Source organism: Etheostoma spectabile, chromosome 17 (genome assembly GCF_008692095.1).
Source record: "Etheostoma spectabile isolate EspeVRDwgs_2016 chromosome 17, UIUC_Espe_1.0, whole genome shotgun sequence".
NCBI lineage: Eukaryota > Metazoa > Chordata > Actinopteri > Perciformes > Percidae > Etheostoma > Etheostoma spectabile.
The window spans coordinates 11489395-11497825 of NC_045749.1; the positions used below are offsets into that span (position 1 = coordinate 11489395).

An 8431-nucleotide genomic window follows, 5' to 3' on the forward strand; every position below is an offset into this window, starting at 1 on the left:
GACATGACAAGGAGAAGAGGGGGGGTGTCTGTGTGTGTGTGTGTGTGTGTGTAAAGGTGTGTAAAAGTGTGGGGGTAGGTAACATACTGTTTGGCCCAAATGGATATCTTACAGCCATGCTTCTGTTGTTGCTGCTGCTGCTGCTGTTATTGACCATCACTAACCAGCGCATACTTATATATTCAGAATGTAGCCAAACATATTAAGCAAAAGCCTCAATATGTTGTTGGTCAGGCTGTGGTATGGCAACCCCCCACCCCCCTTCTCCAAATATATGAGTCAGACATGAAACGTGTGATATCCTCACGTGTATCTTTAACAATGTCAACACATGCCATTCAGCATCCACTCAGCTCCCCCCGGGGAGCCGAGGGAAGGTTACAGGATGGCTGTAAAAGTAATGTTTAATAACTGCAGTTATGGGTAGTTGTTGGGATAGGAGCAGACACAGAGGAGCTCTTAATAAGTTTCATCACTTATTTCTGCTGGATGTATTACTTAACCTAAGGGTTAGGGTTAGGGGTTACTAAAATGATTAATTTAGGATGTGAGTAGTTCAAAATAACTTTCCCATTGAGTGTTAAAAGTATAAAACCGATCGTGGTATAGGCTTCGGTTGCACAGCCATGCTGGCAGCGATGTGAGGCTGTGCTTTGAGCTAAATGCTAACGTCTACATGCTAACATGCTTGCAATGACAATGCTAATGTTGAGATATCATGTTTAAAGTGTGTAACTTTTGTAGTTGTTCATTTTCAAAATATGTATTGCCCTTCACAAACTTGTCCTTTTTTATGAATATTGACCACCTCAATCAATTCCTTTTTAACTTGGAATTTTACATTTGCGCTTGCATGAACTGGGGTAGACTCTCCATAACAATGCGCCATCTTGAAATATGTTAGCCGGTAAGGGACATACAGGATATACTGCTCCTCCTTTCGCGTTTTAGCTGTCACTTGATAAACTCACAGGTGCTGCTAATGGGTATCGTAGCTTCAGCGGCGGCCGGGGGAATACTTCAAAACCAGTACATCAAAACCAGCAATTCAGTCAAAACCAAAAAGGCCAACCTAATGGTGACTCTAGAAGAAAAGTCATTTGGATTCATCATCTGGCAACCATGAATGTCTGCTCGCAATTTCAGAGCAATCCATCACACGGGTGATGAGATATTATTAGTTTGGATAAAAGTGATTCAGCATGATTCAACAAAAAATGTAGGAGCAAGTTAGACATATTTTCTGTACAGGCCATCCCTATCAGATTCAGATCCAGATCTGGTGAAATCCACTTCCTCTCCCTCACTTTGTGTTTCTTACTCATCATCTCTCATAGTTTGGTCATTTGCAAAGAAAATGTAAAGGATGCCTTTAATAAAACAATTAAGTTAAAGTAAAAGTGTTAATTATAAATACTTCATAAATGTATGTAATGATCCAAACACAAACACAATCTTAAGAATGTAAAATCAAAAACTAGCTTTGCTTTTTTTTCCTTAAATGCACACATTTGTGAATAGCAACCCAGCATCCTTTAAAAATCATAAAACACAGGGTCTCTTGCTGTTTTGTCAATAATGTTTGCCAGATAATTAAAGAGCCCTGGGAGACAATGATAAACATTGTTTAGAGGCTGATCCTGGCAAGCTCCAAGCAGTGTATCATTGCTGTCTCCGGAATACACACGATTAGCCTGGTCTCATTACTGATATGATAAACGACGGCTTCCAGCGTGGCTTTGGTTTGCTGGGAGGACGTACTTGTAACAGAGGGAGATTAGAAAAAAAGTGGTGAAACACATTGCCCCTGTAATAGACCAGGGGATAAATGAGGGAGATGGGTTATCTGCAGTGCGATTGCAGATAATGTTTGTGATATTTGCAAAGTCAGGTCTGCAGCCATAGTACTTTCAACCATATATTATAGATTGCTGAGATCACTGTTTAATAAAGTCAACTCATTTATTTGTTTCACTCTTTATCACAGGCCTACCTTCTCCCTCTGTCAAGTTAATGCTGTAACTCGGCCCTGGCCCACCAGACTGTCTCTCTTTACAGTTGGTGTTTCCACACAGAGGTTTTTAAACGTGCCCCTTTATCTAAGCCGCCCAGGCGGGAAAATGAAAGGGATGTCAGTCCTTAGAACCCTGGAAAAGCGCTTGGTTCAACCGCCCAGTGTCAAAACCAAGGGGACGGCACCAAGTAGGCAAACACACTGCCCAAAGTAATAGACCTTTTCTGTCTTAACCAATGCGATAAGAAAAGTCATAGTAGGGCTGTAGAGCTCAAGATTACATGCCAATCTGATTTGAGAGGCTCTCCATAACAAAAACAACCTGCTTCATTGATGTACCAAAAGTTCAACTTTAAAATCAATATATAGCGTACAGCCTTCCCCCTGCCTTAAAATTGACTTCTCATTCACAAAAAGTACCTTTTTATTATACTCCGCAAAGACAAATGAAAGCTACTATTCAACATCTACCACATTTTAGGATTTGCACTCCATGCGTGTGTAAGAATTAGTGTTATGTGAGAGCAGACGTTGCACAGCTCCCTCTTTGCTTCATAGCTGACATCGCAGGCAAAGAATAAATGCTGTCCCTTTGCATTAGTAAAGTCCTACTTAATTTACTTTGTCAGAAAACAAGAAATTATGTATCCCTGGAGGCCATGTTGGAGACAATTCGACCGCCTTCAGAGAATCTCTACCATCACTCTCCATCTCCCACGCAATCTCCACTAGAAAATCAACATCACCGCACACTTTGAGAGACAACAGTGCCGTCTAGACAAGAGACTGTTTATAGCACAAATGATATTACAAACATAGCATGTGGCGTATTATCTTTAGAAAAATATATATATTGTGGGCTTTGAACTACACGCTGTGTAGTGGGTATGTAAAATGAATTCACATTATCTGCAATCCTTTTCAAAATGCATTGATGTTTTACAAAAACACAACAGGTTTTGACTTACTGACTCAACCCAGCAGGTACAGCTCTTCGCTGGACTGGTTCGTCCGATACCTGGCATGAACTCAAGTGCTGGGCAAGCTGCATGAGAGCAAGCCCGAGCTCAAGTACAGTCCAGAGTGGCTGTCTGGCAAATGAACCCATGTGGGACAGTGTATAAGGTGTAAAGACCTCTCGGAGGAGGCTGTAGTCTACGCTGGCTTGCAGGCATGCTCCGGTATCAGGAGAGACAAGGCAAACACAGCAGATCAGTGCTGAAACCGTAAACCCACTGACCCAGCATGAAGAGGGAGAGGGGACTAATTAGTGGCTGTACTTACAACTCAAAAGGAGAGGCAGAGAGAGACGAGGAGAAAGGAGGGAGGGGGGAAAGCACACACAACATACACAGTGCGCACAGTTGGAGGATGAGGACAATGAGTTTGTTTAGCTTAAACAGGATTTACAAGCCAAACAGACACACGCTAACGCCACTCACTCAGACACATACTATCTCTTTTCTTCTCTATCGCTACCACTTTCTCTCTCTGCCTTAACAACACAGAGCTGAGACGGACTCTGTGAGGATTTCATCAGCAATAAAAAAATAAAAAAATAAAAGTGAGGGTAATTGCTTGCGATGGTGAGAAGTCTTGAGTGCAGGCAGAAGTAGTGGGCGAATGGATGGATAGATAGAGGGAACATTTTGTTCCTCCTGTGCGGCGTCCAACTCTCATATTGTTCCTGGTGAGGCCGGATGTCATTTATGATTCAAGGGCCCCATCCTCTCGACGGATGGGAAAGAGACACAGCCATTGTGACGTCCCCTGCACTCGTTTCTCACAGAACATCAAATCAAACATGCATGAGGCGGTGACAGGGATGGGCCAGCAACTTCTCTCTTCACTTTCTCCCTCTCTGCACTCTGTTTTACTCTCTTGTCTCAGAAAAAAAGCACTTAGGAGGACTGCGCCTCCCTGATGTTGGGAGAGCTCAAGGTTGAAGTGACGGCTCTTCTGAAGCAGGTTAAGTTGGTGTTTTGCCACAAGTGACTTATACACAGCACATAATAACTTTAATGCTCAATCCCATTAAACTGGTTTAATACAAATAACTTGACTTGTGACAGGTGGAATATACCTTTTATAAAATATTGATTCAAGGAAGGGTTTTGTTGAGTGCAAACTTTTCTTAACAGCACCGCCCTGCTTCACACACCTGAAAACAACTCCGCATCTCTAAAGTTTTCAACAGTTGGTCACCAAATATTGTATTCACAATGCTTCTCAACTTTCTCAGCCACCTCAGGAGTTTGAACCAACCAACCACAAACCAAACCACAGTGCAAGGTTTGCAGCTCGAAGGACAGTGGTGACAGGCATGTGGCATTGAGGTTTTCTTATCCCAGCGCCTCACGTTGGCCAACTTAGGCCCCTCTATACCAAACTGATGTCATCACAGTCAGTCAGAAGGATGAGTTGCATCTGCTGGGTACTTCATTTCCTCTTTATTAGTTACACTTCAATTACCAGATTTTAATTTGAAGAGAGCTTATGAGACTTATGGGCAGAATTACAATAAGGTTTAGGAAGTAGTTAAGTGTCTGAAACAAGGGCACAACCTCGGCTCACTCTCAACATTTCAAGTTGTAACTCCCTCTAAGCCCTTATTTTGAAAATGTGTCTCTAAAATGCTCTGAGGCAACACAAGTTTTTCCTTATTAAAAGACCAAAATAGGCACATTGAAAACAAAGGCTCAGTCTAGAAAAAAGTGCTGCCAAGTCGAACCACAAGTGAGACAGAAAGAGAGAGAAGGAGAGACAGAAACAAAGGCTGACTTCTGCTCGGGACACCAGTGGGTGGGTTTGGGCTGATGGCGAGACACTAAGACTACTAAAAATCCATGTCAAGCGAACAGGCAGCAAGTATTTCACAGCACTCCTCAAACATGAACAGCTAGATGAAATGTCAGGCTGTCAAAACATTGATTTGCGTTCGCCAGGTTTTATGCACTTAGCAGGCTGCAGCTGTGCCGACACACAGTCAACGGCAGCAAAGACGCTAAAACTTGGTAAATTGCTGAGTAACAAAAAGCTAATTACTCAGACATGAGTAATTTGTTGTTTTTCCTGTAGATACTTCTAATCAGTATTAGCTCTTATTAGCTCTGTGCTTCCCAGAAGTGCAAAGCTAGGAAGCAAGGTGCACTACTGTACAGCTTTGTGTCAATAATCACCCTGAGAGTTTGGAGAATAGCTGCAGGTGTTTGAAACCGATCCTGCTTTGTTTGTGATACACGGTAACTGTTGCAGTCTGATTATTGAAAAAAGAAAAAAAAAAAAAATCCACCCAATACAAATATCCAATATTTTACAGCCATACTGGCTAATACCGAGAACAATACTTTCATTCTGTCTGTTTGGTTTAGGGAACAGACATGCTGTTGCATATCTTCTTCCACGTGTTTAGCTGCAGTTGCTTGTGGCAAGTGCATGTACTGCCTTTCTGTGTGTGTTTACAAAATCGCTATTTTCCCGGCACATTTTTGGCAAATTATTATCCTTCAAATTATGGCGTATAGGGCCAGACAATCCAGTCTCAGTGAGCGTGCTTCCATTTGTACCCATCACTTTCTCAAACAGCCTAAATTTGATTTCAAAGTGAGTCCACTGGAGCCTGCAGCCTTTTTAGTGAATCAGACACTCTTCTGTCTTGTCTCACAGCCTGGCTGGCTGGTTGCAGTGAGGCCCCAGGAGGGACAACAGAAGGAAAGAAAGCTCTCACACACACTCACACACACACACACACACACATTTCCAAGTTTCAAACAGTTGCAGATGGCTTTAATTCCTTGCCCTCTTTCTTTCAAAATTTATCAGGTAACCCACTCTAAATTAGCGTGCCTCCTTTTCATGCTTTGCTGAGATGACTTCATGCTGCTTTAGTTCGTCAGGAGAGAAAAAACAGCCAAACAGCACTAATTAATGTGGTGCGCCTGACAAGTGTTGCTGCTGAAACAATTTCATTACATCACCAATTTAAATTACCAAGGAGGGAGACACTGGAGGGTGCACCAGTTTACACGCTCTCTTAGGCCGACATACAGGGAGCGGAGTGGACACAATAACATGAACACCTGCAATCAAATGCAATACTCCTGTAATAAACACTGACTATGTTACACCTATATTGTTTCATTTGTAGCTGAGGCTGTTAGATTGCTTAGGAAATAGGGCTTTTAGGTGTCAACTGATTTACTGCGGTAGTGACTGTACATTCGCTTGTTATCTTACCGCCATGATAACAAGATAGTAGCACAGTCACAAAGACATGGTTGGTTTATAGAGATCACAGAGCTCCACAACTCTGTAACAACAGCAAAGGATTGCTGATTTACTCCTAATCCCACTCCCTTTAACTTCAGCCACTTACTAACAAGGATAAAGGCTCTTTTTTTTTACCCCCTCCCAAAGTTTAGCTGTCCTGTAGAAGGGTGCACGGTAATGAAAGAGCGGCAATCTCCTCCTCCTTCTTCTCCACCTCCTCCCAATGGGAGCCCCCTCTCTGCTGCGCTCTGCCCCGGCTGGCCTCACATCCAGATGGGAGGAATTTTTACGGGGAGGGTCCGCCAAACTTGCAGCTCATCCACACTCTCCTGCAGAAGGGCTTAAAAATGTGGTACTGCTGGTCTCTATCAGGCATTCAGACAAGCAAGCAAACCATGTGTATAGAATAATTTGTACTGAAATGTGTGTGTGTGTGGGGGGGGGGTGCATTCAAGGTTACAATGCATTTAAATGAATGGAAAGACTGGACACTTACACATAATTACAGTCACACCTGAGCATTGTCAATTAGAAATATTGATAGAGCATTAAATTCATTGTGAATGTAAACAATTTCTCAGCTCACTAGAGAGCCCACTTGAGTCCCATTAAGGGCCCCTGAGGGTCCCAATGACCACACATTGGGAGCCACTGATCTTTGAATGATCACGGAGAGGATCCAATCAAAACAATCAGTGTTATCAGTGAAGGTCAATGTGGCAAATGTTGCGTCACATGGTGTTGTTTAACAGAACATAACATAGTAACATGGCACGGACATGGCTGCTAATTGCATCACAACAGGTAGCCGATAGTAGCCTTGAGGGGAGTCAACTAGCCCAGTCACACTACTGACTGGTATCTTAGTGACATACATTCTCAGTTTAGCATGTATGAATCAGCCATCAGCTGTTTCACCGAAACGAGACATTCGTCCCCCCCCCCCCGATAACCCACACACACACACACGTATACAAACACAGTGACCTGCAATCACTGAGTTACTGGCACATTCCTATCTAACGTTAGTGTCTTCACAAAATGCATGCACCTATCATAAAATAAACCTGCAGACACATTGACCGTTTCGCTCCAGCGCAACTCGTCTACACAAGGCAGAAACACGCGATATACAGCACACACAAGCCTGGATATTACGCCTCGTAAAAAGGCTCCGTTACCCCTCACGCCACCAGAATCTGCCCCCTTTGACACGAGTTCATCAGCGGCTGGTAAAGGTTTCTAGGAGGTCACCCTATTGTTAGCAGGTACTATCTGTCCAGCGGGAGGCAAACCCCATCTTGAGCAACCCGCTGACACATCCAAACCTCTCTTTGCAACAAAAAATAACCAGGCGCGAAACTTACTTTTAGCTCGGACCTCAGAGGAAAATCCGCGTATTGTTTCGCCAAACCTCGTGTTTACGGTGCTCCTCTCTCTCGCTCTAGTCTCTCCACTTCACAAAGACGACGTGAGAGCCCGGAGACGGTGTGACTGACTGACTGAATCAACTACCGTGGAGCACGGCAAGTTGAAGTGTCAGATTACACTGGCTATTCAGTTACCAGAGAGAGCCGTGTTCGGTGGTCTGTATGAAAATGCGACCTAGATTCCAGCGGAAGGACACCGATTGTAAAGGTGTAAGTGCAGGCTAATGGGCTGCTAACAGCACATTTCACACTGGAGCGGACTGCAGCTCACAGCTCCGGCTATTGTCTGGTTCTGTGTCATTACAGCGGTGAAGAATGCCTGCTGTAATCACAGAAGTACCCATTAGTTAATTCAACAGCAGTTGATTTTATTAGTTTTCAGCTATTAGTTAAAAATGAAGTTAAATAAACACTTAAGTACTATATGTTTAGAAAACGCATTAAGTATTACAATAGTTTATGTACACCATTAACAACAACAACAAAATTACAACAAATAGCTAGCTACTATATAGATAGCTACTATTATTATTGATGGATCTGATTAAAATAAAGTGTTATTTTATTGTTAATGAATAGCTGGTAATAATAATAATAAAGATAATCATAATCATCATAATCATCACAATCATAATAATAAACTGTTAGAATTACATTGTTACTAAAACTGTAAAAGTCTTCTGGTTGCCCTGACTTGTTTTACATTTCTCAACTTCCC

At 42.7% G+C, this 8431-nt stretch overlaps 1 protein-coding gene across 6 annotated transcripts in view; it reads right to left on the minus strand.

The window, feature by feature from the left end:
• Window positions 1–7913, minus strand: part of zmiz1a (zinc finger, MIZ-type containing 1a) — a 102105-nt gene extending 94192 nt beyond the window's left edge. For 4 of the 6 annotated variants that reach the window (XM_032541859.1, XM_032541857.1, XM_032541858.1 and 1 more), the window contains exon 1: window positions 7651–7912. The gene's annotated coding sequence lies outside the window, so the exon portion shown is untranslated. Of the gene's footprint in view, window positions 1–7650 lie in introns of all 6 variants that reach the window. The other 2 variants (XM_032541860.1, XM_032541856.1) reach the window with 2 other exon arrangements.
• Window positions 7914–8431: the final 518 nt, after the last annotated feature.